The sequence below is a fragment of the Dromaius novaehollandiae genome, chromosome 13 (assembly GCF_036370855.1).
Source record: "Dromaius novaehollandiae isolate bDroNov1 chromosome 13, bDroNov1.hap1, whole genome shotgun sequence".
Classification (NCBI taxonomy): domain Eukaryota; kingdom Metazoa; phylum Chordata; class Aves; order Casuariiformes; family Dromaiidae; genus Dromaius; species Dromaius novaehollandiae.
Window position 1 is genome coordinate 20,765,053 of NC_088110.1, and position 24,940 is coordinate 20,789,992.

The 24,940-nt window shown below is 39.2% G+C and overlaps 1 protein-coding gene across 2 annotated transcripts in view; it reads left to right on the top strand.

Moving 5' to 3' along the window:
• CDH13 (cadherin 13) overlaps window positions 1-24,940 on the top strand; it is a 500,018-nt gene that overhangs the window by 349,227 nt on the left and 125,851 nt on the right. The window lies entirely within an intron of this gene.

The following is a 24,940-nucleotide window of genomic DNA, read 5'->3' on the forward strand; positions in this document are numbered from 1 at the left end:
CAGGTCCCTCGGTCATGTACCCCAGTGTGCTCGTAGGTGCCTGGTGATGACAAGATTCTTTCCTTGCAGACTCCTTCAGGCAAATCCAAAGATCTTAACTTTTCACCCATAGTCCTTGTTGCATTTTGAGTGCATGTGATGATTTACTGAACTTGTCTTTTAAATCACATGCACTCAAAATGCAATAGAGCTATGCAATGTTCTCAATATTCAGCACCTATTTCTCATTTTAATCTGGTGGAAGTGATGCCCATGCCACTTTCCATTTTTTGTGACTTTAGTTTTCCTGCAAGCTTTCCTAACAGTAAATATTCAATGGGTAAACCAGACGTACGTTCCAGTAAAACTATGGTCTTGGCTTGTAGATCTGTCTTTTAAATTCAGAGTCATTCCAATTCTTTCGTTCTTGTCTGGGTGGCCACAGAATCATGCCCAAATGAAGATACATATCATCACTGCCTGTATGCCTCAAGTTTCCCTTCTAACTTCATTGTTTAAGTTCAAAAGCTTTATACTATTTTCTAAAGTCAGTTTAGGTATTTTTATTCCTAATAGGTAACCATTCCCCAGATTAAACCAATTTACTCAGAATTGGAAAATCAATGGAAGGGAATGAACATGCCTGCTTTTCCTAGTGTCTTCCAAAGGTCACTGGTGATTCATGAAATAATGATGCTGTCCCCATGCAAGAAATCTGGCCTCAATCGAAAGGGTATTACTGCTGGGTAGTATATCCTGAAAGCAAGATCTGAATTCCCCATGATTTTTAATAATAGTTGATTGAATACCTTTACTTTGAAGGTGGCATGGCAAACTGCAGTCTTGTTGAAACTACTAAGTAATTTTTGTTGTTGCTGCAAATGCTGAATGTTTTATGAGCCAGAATATAAGGCTGTGTAAAATTTTAAAACTAAAAAGCATTATCTGCAGTTAAATTTCAGTCTAATATTGACTTTTCAGGTGAAAGGCTTGGGGAAGAAGTGTAAGCTTTCTATTTCTGCACAAGCTGCTCTGTGTTGTGCCATGACCTCTGTCATCTTAGCAGGTTCAGGCTCTTTTCCCCCTTCCTGCTCACATATATTTTGTGTAGCAGCTGGTATTCATGCCTCCTCGCTTGGATCCATGGAGTTAGTCGTTCACAGGCAAAGATGTACAACACCTATTTTTAATCATAATAATCACTTTTTAGGAGCAAGTGGCCTAATAATCCTACTCCAAATAATTCAGGGTAGAAACATAATCCCAATGCTGTAACTGTCTCTAGGTGTTTCACCAGCTCATGAAATCCAGTTATTGTAAAAGGATCGTGTCTGCCTCAAGTTGGAAGAGCAAGAGTAACAGCTGGAGGAGGGGAGCTCTCTCCAGCTGCTGTGTAGTGGTAGGGTGTATGGATACGCGTGTCACCAGGTCTGGAGAAGCGACTTTGGGCATGCTGGGAAACTGGTGGCCAGGAAGGGGGTCCTACTTGCCCCCTCTCTGTAGCATACCAGCCGCCTTGCATTTTTCAGTCTTTCACTAGCTATATTATCTTTTATTTGAATCATAAAAAATATTGCCAGTCAAAAGTGGACTTTCTTAGTTGTTCCTTATAGCTGCATTGGTTAAAACTGTATTAGCCCTGCACACCAGTTCCTCAACTGAATCTGAGATAAAAATTTCTTTAGGGTAGACATGGAGAGGGGAGAAGACTATTTATCATTACTCATATGTATGCACTAGAGATTGATATAAACTGTTTTACAGTGAGATAAAATGCTGATAAAAGTTACTCTTGCTTTCTATCTCTTTTAATAATTTTAGCCATTGCTAGATGTAGATGCTTTTGGGAAGCCTTCTATTTCACTTAAGTTACATCAACAGAATGTAAATTGCTATTTTTTATTTTAAGTATCATTTCTTTCGTGTTTGTATATCAGAGGGAACAGGAAACTGGGAATATTGCCCAATGGGAGACACTGAGATGTGGAGATGCAATGCATCTGGAAGTTTCTGAACATACATTATAATCTGTATTATTTTTTCATGCTTCTACATTTTGAGAGGGGTTGCCATAATATAGCATTGGAAATTCTTGTTTCAGTGCAATGAATCAAAACCCAAGTATTCAACCTAAGTAAAACAAAGTTTGATCATCTAGAGAGCTTAGATTTTGTATCTAATTCAATATATATGGGAGAATCTCAGCATGCAAAAGCACACATTTAGCTTAATTCTAAGGAGACAAAAATCAAATCAAACAATATTTTCTAGTAATAGTTTAGGATTAAAAGTGAATTCTCAGTAGATGCTTTCTGTTTTAAATAAAATCTAAGAGAAAGGATAGAAAGAGAAAGAGTAAACTTATTTCTGGTGAATCTGCTCCTTTACTCAGTGAAAAAGTTTCTATTAGCTACACAGGATCAGCTCAAAATGAAGGCAATGGTGTAAATTCCTCAAAGCCTTCAGAGTGTCTTTTTCTCTGACTTGTGGTTACTAGGTCTTTTTCTAAGCATATATAAATATATATATATATATATATACACACTCTTTATTTGTATCATAAGCATATATAAATATATACATATTCTTTATTTATATCATAAATACAGAGGGTATGGAGATGGGAAGGCTCCAAGGTGTGTCAAGCGGCCTCTGCTCCATGGATGATTGCAGAGAGGGTCTGTGCGTCAGTGCGAAGGAATACAAACTGTGAAAGTCATCGTGCTCTCTTTAGGACTCTCTTCTTTCTATACTAGAAATATGTATCTAGAAACATGAAGGGGGTCTGAGGTCTTTTCTGCAGGTTGCCTGTCTGCTTTCAGATCCCCAGCATAGCTAGTTATTTTCGTTGTTCAGAAGACACATAAAACATGGCACAGTATCAAAATTTTGTAGAGTGGCGAGATACCATGTCTTAAGATCTTACAGCCTCATCCAGTTTTCATGAATCAGGGTTTTCCATAACTTCAACAGTAATTGGACTTGTTTAACAAGTTTGGGTGTTTAATTTAGCATGGATGGGTGAAAGTGTTTGCTTTGGTGCTATTTCCATAGCATAGTATCACCTACCAAAGTGTTAAGTGAAGTCTTTCCCTCCCGTATGCAGAAGGCAGCGTGTTGAGCAGTTCCCCAGGTTGCATGCAGCAAGCTGCTGAGTGCTGCTGATGCCTAGTGCCATCTGTTGATGGGAGCCGGGAGTGCTTCAGGCCTCCAGAGAAAGGCTCAGCATCTTGCAGGATTCGTCTGGCCTGAATCTATCAGTATATTTTTATTTATAAATTTTTCAGATTCAAAATTGTTTACAAAAGTGCATGCTCCTCAGGGTTTGCAGCAAAACGCAGATAATTTATCGGAGAACATCCATTTTCATTTTGAGAAGGCAGGTAAGGACATATTTTTGAAGATTAATGTGCATTTTTTCTTGTGGGAGTTAAGCATCCTTGAATGTGTCAGCAAGAAAGATTGAAGAGTGTTGGGGGGCAAATTATACCTCCAGATATCCGCTGAAGAATACATTTTGATTCATAGATTCACAGGAGAAGGATGCCCTCCACCAAAATGTATGGTCTAAATGACCCGAAATAGAGCGCAGCGGATTTAAAAAAAAAAAAAAAAAAAAAAAAAAAAGGAAAAAAATCTTGCGGAAATGTCCCCAGTTTTGCATTTCAGGGAGGGAGAGTCCATTTCAAAGAGACACTTGCCTGCAGTGAAAGAAAAATATTGCTCCTCATGCACGTAGTAGGAGAAAACACTTGTACTCTTGTAGAATCAACTCTCTTTCAACTTCCTTGATGAAATAGTAATTGGTTTTCCTGCTTACCCACAATGCTGTGTTGCCTTACAGACCCCTACTCTGTAAGAAAATAGCTATTTGATTTGTATAAATTTAGTGTGACTGTAGTACTATAAGAAAGCTAACACCACCGTTGTGCGAGTGAAATACTTACTTTACTCCTCAGAGTTTGAGGAGTAATATGTTTTTGCTTTTGTTAGGAACTGCTGTACTTAATTTGGAATAAAGTTAAACAGTAGTTTGAGATGTCTACTACATGCTGGACTGCATGCTTTCGCATACGCTTTTAAACATTGCTTCTCAGGAAAACGAGTACATGAGAACCTCTGGGCTAATTTCAGTGAAATAAAATGCTGGGCATCTCCAGAGAGGCTGGCTCTCTGTGACCCTCCCGAGCCATACCAGCATTTCAGTAAGCACCTCCTAGATTTTGAAAGCTTTTGAACCAGTGTTGGTACACCAAACTAACATTATTTATGTCATATATATCTCTCACTCTCCTTATTATTTGAAATCATAGAGCTGATAGCTTTATGCCGTGAACCATTGGCAATCTAGAGTTAGACTAGTCAATGTTTATGTAGACGGCTTCCAATTGCGGAACGATTTGCCAAGCCTCCTGCTTGCCTGGATGGCTTTGAGTTTTTAACAAAAGCACTGTATAACAATTGGCAAATACCGATTCCTGTCTATGTGTTGATGAATGACTGTACATTGGCTAGCAAATTTTCAAGTCAACAGCAGTCCACTGATATGTATTCGCCAATACGTTGCTTGCATGAGAGGATGAGTGCGTGCATAAATGTTCTTCACAGTACTCAACCGGTTCTTGTGTGATAAGTAAATCATAGTGTTCTTGTTGGTAGGTCTTAAGTTCTCTGAAGGGGGAGCAGTAGGAAATAGAAAATGCTGGTCCACTTCTGCAGATGGCCACTACCCTCTTTATCTTTATTTTCCATTTTAGAGATATGTGTCTTAAGCAGTCAATACACTTATTACTTACTCGATCTAAATGCAAATGCTGAACCAACAGTACACTCTCATTTTTAATGAAAGATATTAATCTTTTCAGCAAATGCATTACACATTTGATCTTCATATTAACCTCTAAAATATAAATATTTAGAGTGATTGTAGGCAAATGTATATCTTGGAGCACGTCAGCTCTGAGTTGGAATAATTGTATCATTTCATCTTGTCTTCTCTGACAAAATTCCCACTCACACACCTTTACTTAATTTTGCAATACAGTAAATCCTTAGCTGGACCTCTGTTTCTATGGTCTGGGTTTTTTTTTAAGGAAAGATATGGCAATATCTCTTATTTCTTTTTCCACTTATAATACAAGGTGAACAAGGCGTTCATCCCCTTCCCCTGATTAATGTGTTCCTTATATTATTTTTTCTGATGCCTTTAAATGTGGGGAGCAATGGGTCATCAGTCAGTCTTTTTCAGAGATTATTCCACAGTCTACTGTATTATTAATAAATATTAGTGATTTTTAAGGATGTGTAGGAAGCCACATTTGATCTTTCTAATAATCTTGCTTTTTGATTGATGTCACATTTTGCAGGTCCATTGAATAAAGTTATACTGTCCCTCTCCATGTGTCATCTTACATATGGCAAATTAATATTAATCTTTGGATATACTCTGTTTATGAAACCATGGAGAGAAAGTATTTCAGTATTCAAAGCCCAGTGCAGTCTGGATTATAGTGCTGTCAACAAGCACATTGTGTGACAGGAGGTTGATCTCTTGGAGCTGCAATCACAAAGGAATGGATGTGTTTCAGCCTTCTTTCTGTAGCTCCTGCCTGCACAGCAATCTCCGAACTATTCACATCTCGAGAAAAGTCTTCTGGCACAGCTCTTTCACCTGACATACAGCCTCTTGCCATCTCCTTTTACCTCTAGAAACACCATCGTGATTCAATTTGAGACCAGCTTTGCTAAGGCCAGTACCCCCAGAGACTAGATCTGTCTGGATCTATATCTATATATTTATATATTTTTTTTAAACAAAGCATTTTTTTTCCACTGCAGATATTGCTTCAAAATGAATAGTTTAAAAATGTAAGCTTAGGATAACGAAACATGAACAGGTCAAAATCAAAGATAAAATTAATTTAAATCACAAAAATATTCTTAAATTGACCTAAATCGAATGTGTTTGGATTATTTCCAAAACATAAAAAAAAGCCAAAACTGGTTTTTTATTTTTGCTGAGAGGTTTTTACTTGTGTCATTTCAATCTAATTTTTGTAAAAAGCATTAAACTTCTCATGTAGAAATTGTCATAAAACTGGAATAATATAGTAATTACTGTTATCAGTAATACAATTGGCATATTAATAATTTTGCATATTACAACTGGACAAATACATTAGAAGTTTATGGCTTTAAAATATTTTCGAGAGTCTGGGAATGTTTGTAATATCTTTGCGTTTTTCCTTTGCAAGGAGCCTGAATCTGCACTCAGAATTATCAGGGAGAGTGGGGATCGGTTTCAGTGCTATACAAAGACCTAATCAATAGTTTATGTTAAGTAAAAAGCCTGTTTCAAAATATTTGCAACTATGCTGCCAGCAAGACAGAAGTCTAGTTATTGGGGAAATGAGGGATGGAAAGGAGAAAACTTGCAGTTATAATACTGGCTGATGGAGGAATGGGCAGAGAGTTGGAAAGTGCTTGTTAGTGAGATGTAAACTCATAATTAAAGTTAAGCTAACGATGAACTGCTTTCCTGCATTGCTTAAATGTATGCAGGGAGAAGACAAGTCTTTTTATGGTATGTACCAGTAATTCACAGTGTGTTTCCTATTATGTTTTTGATGAGAGAGTTCATTAACCTGTTCTCAAATCTTGAAAGAGATTGTGTAAAAGAGGTATATAAAAGTAAAGATGATATGTCAAAATATAAGAAGTATCATTGTGGCTGGAAATAATAAGGGTTCCCATTGCCAGAACATTAGAAAAATTCTTTGTAAAAATAAGTCTGATTTGCATAAACCTGTAGTGGCAGAATTTCTCCAGACTTTTCATTATATTGTTACTGTCTTTTTTAGTTTAGTTTACTTCACCAGGCAGTTTAGTAGTCAGATGTTAAAATTGTTAAAATATATATATACATCTACAATTAATAGGGACCAGATTTTCTTTTCTATTACAATCCGTGAGCGATGAACAGCATATCACATCAGGAGCTTCACAGGCAGCTGTTTCACCAAGGAATAGTGACTCTTTCTGGACAGAGAATATCACATCAGCATCGCGAGACAGATAAATCACTGAATGTTTGTATTGTTTTGATGAAAGATCATCGTGTAAGACTCCTACTGCTGGAAAAAAATCCACTGGGTGAACAAGCACGTCCGCTTGCTTTGTAGACTAAAGGTGCACTTAATGAGCTCTTGCTTGTTCTCGAAGCCTTGTGTTGCCAGGGAGGGTGGCACGGGTTGTCCTCTGCAGCCAGAGCTCTGCTCTGGGGGCAGCATCTGCGGAAGCCAGTGGAAGCTCCTGGCCATCACCAGCTCATGGCTCCTGCCACCCAGCCCACATCCTCATGTGGTTGCTCCTGGGTAAGTTCACCCCATATAAGCTGTGATAATCACTATCTACACTTTTAAGCCTTTGAAACTCCAAGTTAGAGGTGAGGTACATAACCACTTAACAGGCAGAGCTTCTGAAGGCCATGTTTTCACAGCCTGTGTCGATGAACTAGGTAAAAAGCCCAGCCACCTCTCAGAGGAATCTCTTTCTACTTCATTTCTCCCTCCGTGTTTCAGTCCAAATAAGGAGGGAAGACAAAGAACACTACAGCTCTTCGTGAGTGCCTTGGAGGTATGTTGTTGATAGGCTGCCGGCTCCCTCTTCCTCTAGTACGTGTTATCCACCATACCACAGCATTGAAAAACAGAGGACTCTCAACTACCAATGACTCCAAGCATCATTTAAAAAATTATACTCCTAGAATAGCTTGCGTGCTGGGTAGGCTCCGTATTTTCCACAAGAAAAACCATGCTGGATTTTCAAACTTCCAGTTTCAGTTTTGCATTTTGATATCCTCCCTCCCATGCTTTGGATTAAGGTTTGTAGCATCACTAGTTCCTGTGGCAAATAGTTTGCTGATCCTCTAGACATGTCACTTATCTAAATATCATGAGTTTCTCTGACACCGTTGTATTGCAGAAAGATTTAAAAAATATCTTCCTCAAGACATTTAGTAAGAGGCACTCAAAGCCTGATAGCAGCTGCCCATATACTTTGAATAGAGGCTGATAACTGAAATGTGTTATCTCATTTTGTCTAGAGTTTCTTTATTTCAAGAAAAATTGAAAGCAATATTAGCTCTATGGATGTCTAGATGTTAAAATCCTACTGTGACAAATGACAAATCTCTGAGACGGGGTAAAAAAAAGTGATGTACTTAACAAAATTTCAAGTGATAGATTTTGCTGAAAGGGCTTGGTAAAGTATTGCTAAACGCTGTCACATACTCTACCAGTACAAAGGGCTCAAAAGCTCAGCTTCAACAGAAGCCGGGAAAACTTAAAGTCCAGATTGGAGCCATCCCGTGAGTTTTGTAGATGTCTGGGTCAATGCTTTCAGTCCAAGGGAAAGGGGATGGGAAGGGGCAAAAGGCAAAGGAAATGCAAAAGACCCACACTTCCCGTGCCCTCCAGTCCTTTCCTGTGGCCAAGGAATATGCCTGCAAAAGCTGGAAGTAGGTCTCTCTGCCAATGTGCCCTGTAGACTTATTCACCTCTTTCTCTTCAAATATCCCCAGTTTCCAGACAGGTTTTGTTGCCTGGGTAAGATGAATTTCTTCTTGCTGTAGAAGTAATAAGGAACAATATGTGTGCAATATAGGTAGGTTAATATTGCTTGAAAAAGGCTTTTGGAGCTTTCTATCTTAAAAATGTGATTTTTGCACCAACTACCAATACTTTTAGAATGTTTTAGTACTTAACCTCTGTGCTGTTCAGAGGGCAAAAGGGAAAACATCTGGAATGAGGCAGGAAGAAGGAAAAAAAAGAACCTGCTTATAAAACTATGATTTAAGTCCTGATTCTGTTTCCAATTTTCTAAATAAAAATGGTGCTATCAGATAAATATATAGTTATTTTTGGTGTTTCACTAGTGTAATTCTGATTTTGCAGTGCTGGTATTGTAGAACAACTCTGGCATCAACGCTATTGCTTTTGATTCCCGCAAGTGCCAATCAGATAACAGGTTCATCTTTCTCATTTTGTTTTGACTTACTTTCATCTTTCTTGCTTTATTATGACTTTCTATTTTTAGAGCGTATGTAGCAAAAACTATTTAAAATGTGTTGTTTTGCAGGAGATTTTTATCTTAATATCAACCAGAAAATTCTCCTTTCTTTCTAAATTCTGCATAATTGTACCTGTCCTTTGTGCTGGAGTATTTAAGTACAATAACATGAATTAAAACAGGGTCTTGCAGCTTTTACTCTCAGTGTAATTGTGTTCTGCTGGTTTCTGTAAGAAGCATTAGGTAGCTTTTTCTGTTTAGTTGTGTCAATACCCAGTAGTCCTCAGAGTCTGTAACATTCAAATACACAAATCTGTATTCAAAGGAAAAAAAACTCTTTAGAGTACATGAATAACATTAGTTTTTATTTTTCTTTTTATATTCTTAGTAAATCTGTGAAAAGGTAATCTGATGAGGAGGAATGTGAATAAAGCAAGTATATATATTGTTTGAATTCTACCTTTTAATTATTGGTACAGATAAACACAGGTAAATACACAGAAATCTCCAAAGAAATGTCCCTTCAAAGAGACCTGGAGATAGATAAATTGTTGAGGATGGACAGATTGTTGTACTAAGCACATATAAGCATAAAGGGTCACGTCAATCACGTTTGCTTTTGTTTCTTTTTTGGATTAGAGAATCCAGTAGTATTTTGCTTGCAATACATTCACATAACTTTTTTGCCTTCTTGAATGTTTTTCATTTTTATATATTAGGCAAAGTGAGAAAATTGAAGTCTTAATTAAACATAGCTGGAGCATTCCAGAGAGACCAGTGGCAGCCTTTGAATCTGGTGTTGGCTGTAAATATTGGACATTACGTACAGATTATGTGTACAGAAGCATTTCAGAAGCTCAAAATCTGAAGCGTAGATGAAGCCATGCAATTCTGTGGTTGATTACTGTAGGATTAAAGCAGCTCAGCCTACCATGAAGGGGCTAGTCTCTTCTTTATACGCAGGTTATGTTCTGTTTTGATCTGGGTATGAATGTTCCCTAAATTATTGATTTCCCTTGCTGGAAGATCATGCCATGCTCTGTCAGTGATCAAAATACTGCCGCTTATGCATATAATTCAGTTTTGCTGATTACATTTTACTATTTGCTTTTGACACCTTTAATTTGATCTGTCTTGTAACGTGGAATTTTTTTTTAAGGGTAAACTCAATTTCCTTCGGAGGAAATCTATAAAGCATCATTCTCCCTGCAGAACAAGTGCAAGGTAACGCCTTCAGGACCCTGTATAAATCACTCTTAAGGGAAGTTACTGCTCACTCAGAATGTGATTTGTAAACGCTTCACATTAGTGCCATATTATAGTGTCATTTTCAAGAGATGCCTCATCTGAAACATTCTGCCTTGTAGGACGATGGTACCATGGACCACTATTTATGAATGTTGATTTTTCTTTTTTTGACATACAACATATGATGACTTCACAGTAGGTTGCCTGATGGTGCTGATTTGATGTTTAGCAGAATAAGAGACCAGAACCCATTCTGGCTGAGATGTTCACCAAGTAGGAATTAAATATCCTTGTCCCCTTAATTTTTCTTACAGTATTTATACTGGGATGTTGCTGTATTCAAAAGTATACTTAGATAGTCCAGGCAACATATCAGCTGAAATGAAGTTACATGGGGATGGCGGAAGAGAAGAGCTGTCGTCCTTGAAATGGGGGTACTTCCGTTGACAATCATGAAAATATTTCAAATTTAAGAAACTGGAGCAGAAAAGAGGCTCCAGAATCTGGCCTTTGCTGCTGTGGTGAAAAGGAGAGGATGTAAATTTTATTCCAAATGTATTTCAATTTAATAAACATCTGTCATGTATATTTAAACTGCCGTTTCAGGATAGTAATTATATCATCTCAAAATAAGTCCTCCTCAAAAGAGAATTGAAGTGACAGACTGAAGAAAATGAAACATGAAGTTTCTCGTTCTCCTTTCGTCCTAGAGCTAAAATTTAAATTAATTTTCTCCTTCTTGTCAGAAAGTATTTTAATTGGAAATTATTTTTGATTGCAGTTTTCAGGGACGAATGGGGTTCTTCTAGTGTGTGTGTATAGAAGTTGTTTAGTGTCTCCATAATATTTTACTAAATTAATCATTTGCAGATATTTTAAATAGCTGGCAGCTGTACTGGCAATTCTAAAGAAGGTTAAACAATTAAAAGAATTGAGATAAGCATAAAGGTTTTTTTTGGTTTTTTTACCATTTTTTTGTTTTGCTCCTCAGCACCTTTACATGTAGCCACATTGCATTTGTTGCTATAGTTACCTGCTTGGGAGTAACGAATATTTGATATTAGCAGTAACTAGACTGTAAAAATCAGATGCGCAGTTTCTGTTCAGTTTGGGTTTATTGCAAAATTTTGTGCAACTGATTTGAAAGTGTTGAAGGACAGTTGCGGAGCCATATGCTACAGGGAGGCGGGGGTCTCTGTTCATTCGCACACTTTCCACAGTTCTCTGAAGAACTAAAAGACCCTGATTAAATTTTCTTCCAAGACACTTTCCTTCTCAACTTTCAGTCTTCCTCCATTGAGTTTCTCCTATTAATATCTTAATATAAATATCATGGAGGCCAATGGCAGTGATGCTATTAACGCTGTAGATGGGGGCTTTCTCTGCTGAAATAGTATGCACCAGTCTGTAGGGATATTTGTAGATAGATAATTATAGATTTTTGGCCTAATATCTCTCTCTAGCGATGTTTCTGCATTGACGTAATGCTCTTTCGACAGCTGATTCAGCCGCCACCAGGCAGAGAAGCACGTGGGGACACAGGTCTGCTGCGCTGCGCATCAGCACAGCAATAAGTCTGTGTAGCGCTAACGAGGCAATGAGGGATGATCAGAAACTGCACAAGACTGAAGCCATTGCTGCTTCGACGTTTCCCTTGGCACTGGCTCTTAGTTGCGTGTCTAAAACCTGTGGGCAGGCAGAGCAACTTGAGGCAAGGAGCGTTTTGAGGTTTGGTGTCCAGTCGTGCTAGTGCACCCATGAGAAGCGACAGAAATCCTGTTAACTGTATTATCCTATATTATCTTCCTGTATCTTAGCTTTTATTGTCTTGTATACTTGCATTAATGGATCCTTGATAAAATCCAAAACTTACAGGAGAGACAAGCTGAAGGGAGATCGTAATTTCCATAGAGGATTTCTGCCTTTTAAATGAGCTGCAGGGGATAGATGGTAAGTGCTGAAATAAGAGATATTTTTCAGGGGAATTTGCTGAAAATGTATATCCAGTATCTGGAAGTCCAGAGACTTCCATTAATGTCATTAAATGTTTGAGAATCCAAGAGAAAGACCATAAAATCTATGCTGATGGTGATACAGGCCTGATTTAGACTTTCTGGAGGGAACCGGCAAGTTGTCTCCATCGATTTTGCAGCAGGTCCAAGGCAGCCGTGTAGCTGAGCTGGGGAAGTAGAGATAGCAAGGCTTTTTGCTGCACTGCTGGTTTCTCACAGTGGTCAAATAATATTAAGGCATCACCTTACTGCCTTAAAAGATAAATAAGCAGCAGGTCCTGTACACTGCTGTTCTCCCCTTCCAGAGGTATCACTTTCAGATAACCCTGGGTAAAAGGCATTGCTCTTAGCCCTGGGGCTAAGGAGACGGCTGCAGCACCTCCCAGCAGACAAGCAGTGTGGTTCAGTCGGAAACTGTCAGCACTTCAAAATAGATCTGTTTTTTCAAACCTGTTTTTTTTCTGTAAGAACCAAAAAGGTCTCAGTCCTGTCAGAAATTCTTAGAAACCGCTGCGAGTTCCTTCGGTTTGGGCCGCGCTCGCAGTGGGAGGTAACGGGGAGGTGGGATGCGCTGGCTCTCCGTCACCCGAGGGGAATATCTAACATCCACCAGCTGCACGCCTCCCTGCGATGCCAGGGGAACGCTTCCCTACCCCTGTCTTTTAAGCTCAGTCTCTTCAAACATCTGTCTAATTTACTAACCTAGCAGAAAATTAACCTGGTGAAAGGAGCGTGCCGGATTACTGAGCTGAATCAGCTCATACAAGTGCCTAATGTCTCCCAAAACTGTCATATGAGAAATGGCATGAAACCACGTGGTCGTGAGCAGAGGAAGGAGGAGTGACACGTCTCCTCTTGGCAGTGGGGAGCCTTCGTCGGCTCAGCTGTCCTCCCAAGGGACACGACCTCCTGTCACTTACCTGCGTAGTTTTATTGATATTCATTTCTCTTCCTTTCAAGTATGTGTAAAATACTTGGGATTATGTAGAACCCCATATAGGTAGCTTATATTTGAAAATTTTGGTGCGGCTATTAAAAAAGAAGAAATAAAACCTCTTGAGTTGCCTTCCGTTTCATCCAGCAGCAGAGAAGGCTGGCAAAACCGTTTCCCCGGCTGGGCAGCTGGTGCGATGCAGCTTGGATCGAGCTGCCGCTCCAAATTCGCTGTGCGGGGCTCTGGCGGCTGCGACGTGCACTGATTGCGCCCCGAGTGAAGGCACTCGTCACCTGGCAAAAAAAAAAAAAATGCTGCCGGTGCTACGTCAGCACTGACAACGCACCTTCATTAAGGGGTGTTTGAGTTTTCCGTAAGGACCGACTGCAGGTCACAGGAGTCCCTTCTCACTCAGTTCTCTGCAGGTACCGGAGAAGTAGGGGAAAGGACTTGCTTGAAAATATACTTTACTAACAGGGGTCCTTGAACTAATGATTGTGAACTACTCATACACGTAGAGAGTATATGTTTTTTTCTTTTTTCTTTCATTGAGAGTTCTTTGTAAGACATTTTAAAACAGGCTTGCATTTATTTAATTGGAAGTAGTGACGCACAGGCAATTTCGTGTGACCGTCTTGTGGCTGTCACAAGTACCTTAGTGTGAAAAGGACAATTGCATCACGTGGAGAGCTGTAGATTCAATTAACTCCAGCTTTTAGTAAAGCAGCTAGAAAAAGGAAGGCTCACAACTTGATTTAAGAGAGGATGCAATCTTTTAAAACAAAGTCAATGTTTAAGGCTATGTAAATCAGCAGGTTTTTTTTCTTTTTAGCTGTCAAGCAGGACCTGTTTTCTTCCAGCTGGAAGAAGCAGAATATTGAATACCTGGCTTCAAAAGTTTTAATAGAAACTTCTATCTTGTTAGACGTTTTCCACTAGCATCAGTGTATCAGCTTGTTTTTTTTCCCCCCGTAGTTTGTGCATCATATTTAGTTTATCAGCCTCTGTATGAGGCAAACAGGAGTTGATTACATGACCTGCTGTGTCAGTGTTATTTTTGGGACGCAAAGGGGTTTGATGATTTGATCTTAGTGCCTTGGTAAGTTACTCCTACTTGAACAGATGGGATTCAAATTAAACTGAGGATATTAGTTTCCAATAGATAAAGCAAAATGTATTTCTCTTTTTTCATCTCTGAAATGATAGAAAGAAGTATGTAATTTTTGTTTCATGAAGATGGAAGACAGAAAGCTGACACAGATTTTGGAATATAAATTAAGAATTTAGATGACGTTTGAGGAAACTGATAAGCAGAAGATGCCTTGTGCTTTAGTTGGACCACAGCCTGTCTTTTCCAATCCTATCCAGAGCTGATAAATTATGTAGTCTAATTCAGACTATTACTGATAAGTGTAATGGATCAAATAGAATATTCTAAATGTTTCAGTAAACAGTGGTGGGAAAGGTAACTTTCTAAACACTTTCCTGTTTTCCATACAGCACAGCTCAGAAAATAATAGACTGTATCTTTGAAAGAAATCATAAGATGTACTATTGAAAGTATACTGGAATATTTTATATTTTTAAAATGTGTTTTCTATTGAGTTATAATTATTGGAGGAATGTGGAAAAGTATGTTAGAGCATTTTGCATATAAATATTTTTCCTATTCATATATAGGCATAGCAATAACCACTCAAAGCTGGATTTGGGACTTGCAGGAATTCATGCTGCAGATAGAACAAGTTAAAGACTAAGAAACGTAGAGTCAGTCATATAAGAATTGTAGGAAAAAGCAACAAGAGGAGAAGTAGATAGGAATGAGCAGCAAGTAAAAGTCATCCAAGGACTGTGAGGGGAATCACAGCACCCGATTCACGCTTTTGAGCAAGCTGTGCTCTTTCGTAGTCGGTGAGGAAAGGGCAGTCTGGATCTTGGGCGTGCTGCGTGGCCCCTTGCCAGTGCCTGTTTCTCTCCGCTGATGTACGGTGATCCTGTGCCTACACATAAGACCATACAGTTAGGTGGTGTGAATCCTCTCCTCCTGGACGGGAGGGTGAAGGTGGCTGCTCTCACCAGCTACCACAAAAAGCGGCAAAGGAAAAGTTGGGAAAAAAATCCCAATAACAAGAAAAAACCACAAGCAACCCCAGGACAAATTTTGGTTTTTGTGATCCTTTCCTCTCCCTGGAACACTACCGTGTGGCGTTTTTTTAGTATTGTGAAAACATCTGGAAAGGCACGATTATGTGTATTCATAATCTCAATCGTATAAGTTCAAATTGGCAGTTTAAAACAATTTCAGAATTTTCTTCCATTTGTCCTTCAGCTCAATGTATACCTGAAACTGGAGACTGCAGTTTTTATTTCTGTGGTACCTAGACTATATTTTCTACTAGCAATGTCTGTCATTGCAGAAGTGTGGGAGTAACAACACCCTTATCCGCATAAAAGACGATGCTGCTTCTCCAAGGAGCCGCAGCCAGTCACACAATTCATGCCTTTGTTTTCTGTCTACTTGTAAAAGATTCATGAAGATTTCTCCCGCTACCATCTGCATCTATCTGGATCCAAAGTAACATAAATTGAGAAGAGCATGTCTAGTTGCTGTTCCTACCCCATATTTTTTTCTGTTGAATACCCTTCTCCAGTTGCTAGTCTAGGCCCTAGCTGATGCCGAGCCGTCTATTGCGGCATTTTGCTTCCCAAATTCTACAGCAAAATGTATGCTGCTGTTGGCAGAGACTGACCAAGCAAAGCGCAACTAAGATTTATCTCCGTTCAGTCCTTCCCTGGAGTAAGAAAAACCTCAAATAGCCTGTCTATGCATCTCCTTTTTTCAGAGTAATCCGTCTCTGGAAACTGTCTTTCATATGTATAATAGTCTCTTTGGGAGGACCAGAGACTCCTGTGTTGGTAGTGCAGTGATTTGTTCCTCTGCTAATCCTTGTATGTTTGGCAAGAGGATATTGTGGTGGCTGGTACTTTAGAAATTTGTATCTGGAAATAATAACTGGGTGGATAATGACAGTATAAAAAAGATTGGCTTTTGACTATCTTCACACTGTTTTTTCATCTGCTTCTATTTACTTACCTTTCTCTTCTAAATTTCTGGTCTGATAAATAATACCTTTTCAGTGGCTCTCACGTGGTGATGAATTTCCCTTTTTCAATGAGCAACATATATTTAAGAAAATAATGTATTTCAAAAAGTTTTCAATGTCAGTGAGGTTAAAGAAAAAATACAAAGAAGCTAAGATGAGTTAGAAATATATTAATGCGGTAATAAAAGAATAGGTTAACTTATTACTCTGGAACACATCTGAGCAAAACTGCAGGAGAAACATAAACTGGGAAGAAAAACAAGAATAGGGAAACGTGTAGAAAACAGTGCAAAAAGTACAGAGTGCTGAGTTAGAATTTGGGTAGTTCAGTTGCTTGTATTGTATTTATGAGTAATGGAATGAAACTGGACAGAGGAAAATATCTGGGAACATTTCCTATCAAGATCGAACTCTGAAATAATCTCCCAAATGAATGTCCAAAGGTGGAATAGAAGTGCAATAGAAGAAAAAAATACCCTGAAACCATTCATCTGTTTGCTTTAACAAAAAAGTCATTCATGAACAAAGTACCAGTCAGAGCAATTTATTTTCAGGGTTCAAAATGTTTCATTTCTTACATGTAGATGTGTTTCTTAAAGATAGATTTTAATGTGCTATGGAAAATCCATACAGTGTTGAATTACAAATACTTAGTTTTGAATTTTCATGGATAGCTTCTGCTGTGCTTAAGATTTCAAAAGCATAGAACAAGTAAATAGGAAAAAATATTTTGCGAGGCCTGCAAAAATAAGTCCTTTAAAGAATGTTCAATGTAGAGCAATCAGATAGCTGTGTTCATCAGATGTGTGGGGAATAGCAGTGAATGTAATGGAAAAGCAAGCAGGTGAAAAGCATGCGTGCTATTTCTGAAGAACTCCAATGACTTTAGTGAAGAACAGTTCATTTCTGAGTAACCAGATGTTCAGATAATAAGGTGCTATTTAAAATTAGCACAAACTTCCCCATATCCCTCTAGATAGCATCAGATTTTCTGAAGTCTTTTAAAAGATATAAATTGAGTGCTTCAGAAAAAAATGCAAATCAACACATATAAGCGTGGCAGAAGAATAGAAACAAGAAAGGGTTTGAAATGTTATTTTATCCACATTGTTTTAGACTTCGTGAGTCATCCAAGCTTCTTCTCTAGTGTAGAAAATTGCTTCAGAAATTGCTCCAGGCAGTTAGATCAAAAATCATGTTTCCAGATTTGTTCAGACTTACTACACTTGTTCACATCTGCTCACTGTAAATGGACACTAACAAATCATTCAGTTTTTGTCCCAGACTTTGAACTTTACTCAGGCAAGGTGTACGTGTTTTTGGAATCTAAGCATAATTTTTATATGTAAATAATTGTGAGGCTTGTATTGAGGAATTCTTCATGTACCTCCTTTTGTTACCAGCAAACCAGCTCCCAGTATGGTGGAAAAAAACCCAATGATGATATTACTGCAAAGCAAAATCTGGTAAATTGGCAGAGCTAGTGGCTAGAATCATGGTCTATGTCGAATACACCAAACCAGCAGAGAAATTGCATTTCAAGTTTCTAAGAATATGTGGGAGATAGAATAAATGGAAATACAAACCTTTTGATAAGGGCTTTGATGCGTGCTAACCCTATATACTGAGTATTACTGAGTTTTGGAGATAAGTTCTTCATCCTCAAAGAGGTTCTCCTTCCAAGGAACCAGAGAATGCAAAGATTTGCATGGACATTCAGGGTTTAAGATTGTAAGAGAAGTGACTTCTGGTAAGCAGAAGTGGAAAATCTCTGACCTAAAAAACAAAACAAAACACACAAATCCCCTTCACTTTTTAGTATTAGAACATACTGAATTTATTTGTTAATATTCCTTAGGCTGTAGCCATTGTAATGATGGGCCGGTAGTTTGATCACCATGTCCAAGCCTGACAGTAAGCTAAAGACACTGCTCCTGAAGCTACACCAAGTCTCTGGCCATTGCAGAGCCCTGGTTTAATGGTCATTCCCCACCAGCAAAGATGAAGCTAACCAGGTCACAGTGACACTTGATGGATCTAGTGACAATTTTATTTATCTGAGTGATAACGCAGGGCAGTGGGATGCTGAACATCAGAGCCTAGAGGCAAAATTTTTAATCCAGGTGGATAAAAATCTTCCATCTTTAATCCCTTAAATAAACAGGATCTGTGTTTCAAAGGTACGGAGCTCTCCCTGACTTTGCCAAGAGGTGGGACTGCTCAACACCTTTGAAATTAGGCTATTTTGCACTTAGCTGGCTAAAGATAGATTTAAGAACCTCATTTGAGACAACCAGAGTGTCAGATTCAATTGCATTGCCTTTATCCTAGCTATCTCATGAAAAGGAAATGGCAATAGAGTGATGATATCAGTATACTCAGTATCCGTGGAGTGGAAGTAATATTTTTAAAATATAATTTACATGAAAATGTTCCTCAAAGACACATGGATTTCAAATACGAAGGATATGAGCTAATGGAAGGAGGAAGACAGCAATATGTTTTATTATACACTCTTTAATCATAGGAAAATCCATTTTCAGTTAATCAGCTTCTGATATGCAGAATGATAGGTTCTTGCAAGTTCAAATAGGTGTTTCAGCTGAAAAGACACCCCACTCTGTAGCTTGCGGTTCAATTGACCTGTTCTTTTTACGCACATTTTAACAGATGAGAAAATAGAAAGCATGTCAAAAACTTTTACCTAGAAACATTGAACACTTGTAGGTTACAAGCTTAAGCCAACTTTCCTGTCTGTAGGTAAATTTTGTTTATTTTATTGCAAGATGAAGTATTTTGAATTTTTGCTTTATTAACAGAATGGCAATTCATTAAACAAAAGATAGATTCAAATCAATGAGTCCAGGCCCTGGAAGATCAACACCTTCTTTTTTGTTACTCTTTATTTGTGTACAGTTTTTTTTGGATGTGTTGGCCAGGACTGCCTTATGTTACAGCCTTAAACACAATTCTGTACCCTCAGTTATTGTGAAGAGCTGTTTGAATGCATGGACTTGTTCTTACAGGGAGGGTACACATGGCACTTTCTGTAGAACTTATGCGTAAAGACGATTCCAAATACGGCATCTTATTTTGAACTAGGGTCTTGAACTGAGAGTCTCAAGTTGAGATGTATTTTGGCTATGGAAATGGGTTTATTTTCTTCCTAGATCTGAGCCGATATTGTTTTGTTGCATTAAGTTAAAAGACAGTATGCTGAATGACAGCTGAAGTGATCTTTGTTATCTGATAATATATAGAGACTTTTGGTCATAGCTTATATGATTATTTGCTATATACTATACATTACTTACAAAAGAAATAGTTTTGATTGTTACAAATGTTTTGAATGTTGCAAATACCAGAAATTAGGTGTGCGATGCAGCTCAAGTAGTAGTTACATGAGAATATTCCTAAATTTACTAGATCAGTAGGATTAAGTTAATATGTAAAGCATAGCAGAGTGGTTTAAGGCAAAACAAGAAAATATATTCAGCACAACAAACCCTTTAGATGACTATAGTGAAATCCCAAATCTGAGAAGTCCCTTTAGAAACGTATTTCTCTGGCCGTACAGGCCTGATGCAAGTTGATGGTAGCTATGCAAACAAATGCATAGCATAAGGTTGGTGTTACTATAGCATAAAAGAACGTGCACCTCAAATTTTAGTCATATTCCAGATTTGTGAAACAAACTGGAAACAAGGAAATTAAATGTATAATATTTGCAATAGAGTCTGAATAATTCTTACACGGAGCAAAGAACTCCTTAAATAGAGAATGCCTGGAGTTTTCCGTGACATTAGTGGAGGAAGAGCTGGTGTGCTTTTAGTCTGATTTAGGTCATGCAAACGAAGAGCCTCGTGAGAATAAAGGAGCTGGACGGCTTGCACACAGCTAGTCCGAGATGGGGGCAGAGCCCCTTCTTGCACCGCTGACTTGGGTGAAAAACACAAAATGCCTGCCACGAGCAAGCTTTGTGCCCTGTTTACTTTAAATAATTAAAACAAGTCAACAATATCTTTTCCCCCTCCAGTGGAGACAAGGCTTATACTGCAGGTTATCAGTGAAAGAAGACTATATTTGCCCTAAATTTATAGTGGCCTCATGGTTGCTGGGTGCGTTTTTGGCCTCGGAGGGGCGGCTGCCACCGGGTGCTGCGTGGGGCTGGGCTGCCCATGCCGGCGGTCCCCGAAGCTCCCGGGACGTTGCCAGTGGAGAGCGCAAGCAGATTTTGGGTGCTGCCAGCAGCTCCTACTCTTCGCAGGCAGGGCATGTGCTGGGAGACTCTTACAGCATGGATTTCTCATATCCAATGCTCAACTGATTCCCATTTCTTAGTGCGCTTCTTTACAAGTTACTACATGTCTTTCATTTTAGAGAGAAATATTCTGCCCCATGGTACCAGCTGCTTTTATTATTTCCTCCTGTTATTTAGGGCATCAGAAATGCTCATTCCCTCAACTGAAATGCTGGAAAACAGTACCTGTTTCATGAAAATACCTGGCTACTATTTTTAATCCCCTCCTTTTGCCATCTGAGCCTTTATCCTACATTTATATCTTTTTTTTTTTTTTTTTTTTTTGCAAAAACTGTAGGCATGTTGAGGAGATATGCTTTACAACCTTGTAGATTCTCATGAGGCTTTTGAAATAAACCTTCTCCTTAAAAAAAGTTAGATAGGTGTGCTTATGAAATACAGGGATTTTATTTAACTGCATTAAAGGAGATCGTTCTTGATCTGTCCCAGATACTTGGTACCTTGCAAAAACTTTTCTGCATGGCCTGACTTTAACTGGGCCATTTGATTTCCTGTTAACTTTGGTCTGTACAACAAACAAGACACAGGAGACGAAATCATTTTTTAGAAGTAATTTTTAGCAGGGGAAGTTTAGTAAAAGGGTGAAGCATCATTAGTTTTATCAGTCTATATAATCAAAAGGAAAAACAAGTCTAAATAACAGAAAGGTCAAAATCATGGGTATCTATATTACGAGCAGTGCTTTATGGGGCTTCCGTAATTGACATTCCCTGCTGACTCCTAATTCTATTTTTATAGTTGACGAATAAATCTAATTGCTTGCCTTGCAGCCATGATTTTTTGGTTTCCCTCGGGCTAGCACTGAAGATGTTGAAAAGGATATTCTGTCCTCAGAACTTCAAAAAGTTGCAAGCGAAAGTGTTACCTGAACCTCTGCTTGAACCTTCATTCACCTCGGACCTTTGATGCTAGAGCATTTGCAAGAGCTAACATCACACTCTCTTGCAGCTGTATTTGGCTTTACAGTGCTAAGAAAAGAAGAAATTGTATTCTTACCATTGGCGTGAGGCGTATTTTAGGCAAAGAGAGTAGATCTGTTGAGTAGGAAGAACTCGTATCCCGTTTTCAGCACAGAAGTGTACTGAGGATTTGTCTAGATGACCGATACAGAGTATGAAGAGTCGTATGCTTAAGGACTGCAAAATGACTGTCCTTCATTAAAATTTGGTTATGCAGTAATTGTTTGCAAAGCTGAGTGCGGCAGCACAGCTGAGTGCCCATGCCTGCATATGCATGGCCCTTGCTAACTTGCTCCATCTAGGGGATAGTTTACATAATTCATTTTTTCCCATACATTTTCAGCCTTTGAAGTCTTTTAACACCATTTAAATTGGGCTTACACTAGCATAAAGAAAAAAAACTAGTCTGTGAACAACAGAAATATACTTAATGCATAGAATGCCATGATAATAGCTAGGCACTTGTTTTACCTTGTTTTACCTGTTGACATTTAAGTAAATATATGGAAACGTTTCATGGATTTGAGGGTCTGACTTCCAGTGTTACCTCAGCACAGCCTGAATTTAAGCTGTTCTAGAAAATATTTACAAAATGTATATTTGGTCCATGGAGAGGCTATTGGGGACCACCTCTTTAATCTGTTAATTTTACTACTAAAATGAAATCCGGAATATTGTACAGTGCATGGAAATAAGCAAAAGACAGATTTTATACTGAATACAACATTTTCTGAAGGGTGTTTTGACTCTTTTGTGCAGTAGTCAAGGAATACCTTTAATCTGTTTGAAAATTTTCTCATGACCTTGAATCAACAGCAGCTGCTGATCAGCTGGTTCTCACCTGCGTCGCTTGCATTGCTGTTCTCCATGTTGACCGTACACTATAGAGCTATTTTAAGTGAAAGAATGAGTCAGTCTTTAGCTGTAAGAAGCACATGTTTCATTACATTAGACATTGCTAATTTGCTTTAAAATTATGTCTGGGCCTGAATCGGAACAATTGACTTTCAGCCAGATACACTATTTCTTATTCATTAATACTAATTTCTAATTTATTAATGATATAAAAATACTTTAATTGAGCCAAAGATGTGCATATTCTTTTCATCAGTGATACTTGTGTTTTTATCAAAATATTTTAAAGGCATTTAGTCGCAACAGGCAAAATCATGTGCAAAATTAAAAGAACTGTCACCTCATTAGTTACCGCTATGCCAAAACAAAGTGAGTTAACACTGAAATGCATTTGGGCTGCAGGTTTTGAGCTGAGATATGAGAAATGCACACATGCAGGTATGTGGCTGCTAGTGCAAAAAAAGCAAACAAAAAAAACCCACAAAAACCCCGAAAATCACGCTGCTGATGGGGTTCACGCTTTCTCCACATCGCTGGCCTGCCCCAGGAAGCCAGCCTAGAAGTTTGTCCTTCAGTGGACCCTGAATTGCCCCAGTGGGATGCAGCAGCTGGAATGCAACCTAAACGCTCCAAGGCATTTGCTCAGGTGCTTCCTCCTGTGGTGGGAAGCTCCGAAGAGCTCCAGTGCTCTGCACCAGCGCTCCATCCAAAGGGGTCCCCGCTGCTTAGACCCTCTCTGGGGACTTGCCCAACCTTCCTAACCTCGTATCCACAGCCATCACATCCTGCATGCCCCCACAGTCTGGGGTTGTCTTGTCCCTCGTCGGCGCTTGAACTCTGCTACCCGTCTCTCTTTAGATGAATGAGCCACCGGCAGGCTTGACATCTCCCTTTAACCTTCCCTCGGATGCTGCTTACAGCCACATCGCTGCGCGCTCTCCCTCTGATCCTCCCGGTTAGGCGCTGAAAATACAACTCGTGTTGTCTTGCAACGCACACAGCAGATTACTGTTTCCAGCTCTTTGCCGCAGCAATCAGTTAGGGAAGAAATAACCAACAAAGGGGGATGGGTCAAAAAGAGCAGTGTTGCGGCACTGCCTTTCAGTGCTACCCATCGAGGGCTGGTGCTCCCAAAGAGGTTGGCTCTCTGCGGCCCCTCTCAGGCAGGACTTCCCAGGCCCTTTGGGAGCAAAGCTAATGATGGTTCCACCAGTTTTATAGATGGCAAAAGAGAAGCGTGGAACTATTGAATGCCTAGGCCAAAATCAGCTGGGAAACTGAATTTGTAAAGTTTACTTAAATCACTATTAAAATAAAAGAAAAATATCCAAGTAATGCTGAACATAGGTATATTTACTCAGTTTTCTAAATTAGGCCCTGTGTGTGTTCATTTTCTCCTTTTGAATGCCTTACAGATGTTTAATGATGTGATTAATATGGAAAGAAATTAGTGACTTCTTGCAGTATTTTTTGCTTGTACAGATTAACTTTGTATTTAGGCAGTGCAGGCAGTCAACAGCAATGAAAAGCTCAGTACTTTGGAGTGTATTTTCCATTTGCTGACAGTAAAACTTGCACCTGCACGAGCTGGGCCACCATTTTGACAATGAGTTTCTGTAACTGGAAAATTGGGCTGGAAAACTCAGGAGAGGAAGCTTTTTGTGCAGTCTGAGCTGGGTACAAAACCCCACACAAATAGCTCCTTGTGCAGCAGGCGTCAACACTTGCGGTTGCTTTAGATGTGGGTTAGGAAGGGTAATAAATATTAAACTTAATCTTCTCTATCACTGATACAGACAGAGATTAAGTTGTCTGCTTTAACAGATGATGATATTGCTGTAACAGGCAGGTAATAAGTTTCAGTGTGTGTGGCACAAGGCATTTGATTCTAGGCAGAGCTACATATTTTATAGACTTTATTTAGAAATCAAACGTGAAGAGTCTGACTACATGTCTGTACGTCTCAAATATTTATTTGTCATCCCAGCTACCGCTCAGCTGAAACATTTGGAGCTTCTCTGTCTGATCCCACGAGATGTCCCATAAAAGAGTTTTGCCTGTGGGTATCAATATCTATATGCAACACAGCTGTTAGACTCCGCGGCGTGATGGATTCGGCTTTCATGAACATAATGAAACGGAATTTTTAAATGCAGTAAAAGCAGACAGAAGACGGCACATCAAACGGCGCGGGGCCCTTCTGCGTTCCTCCTTTCAGGAACGCCGCGTGCTTCTGTCGCTGGCAGAAAGCAGCAGCGCTCGGCAGGTTCGGCGTCCTCCTTCCCTCGTTCGGAAGCGACGGCGGTTCTGCGGCGCGCGGACCGGCGCGGGCCGAGGTGCGGATTAATCGGCGCCCTTTGGCGATGCTTGCCGCTCGGCAGCGCGGCCCCCTCGCCCGGAGCGTGCTGTCATAACCGGTTTGCGTTAGGTATTAGAAACATCTTGTGACTGAATGACCT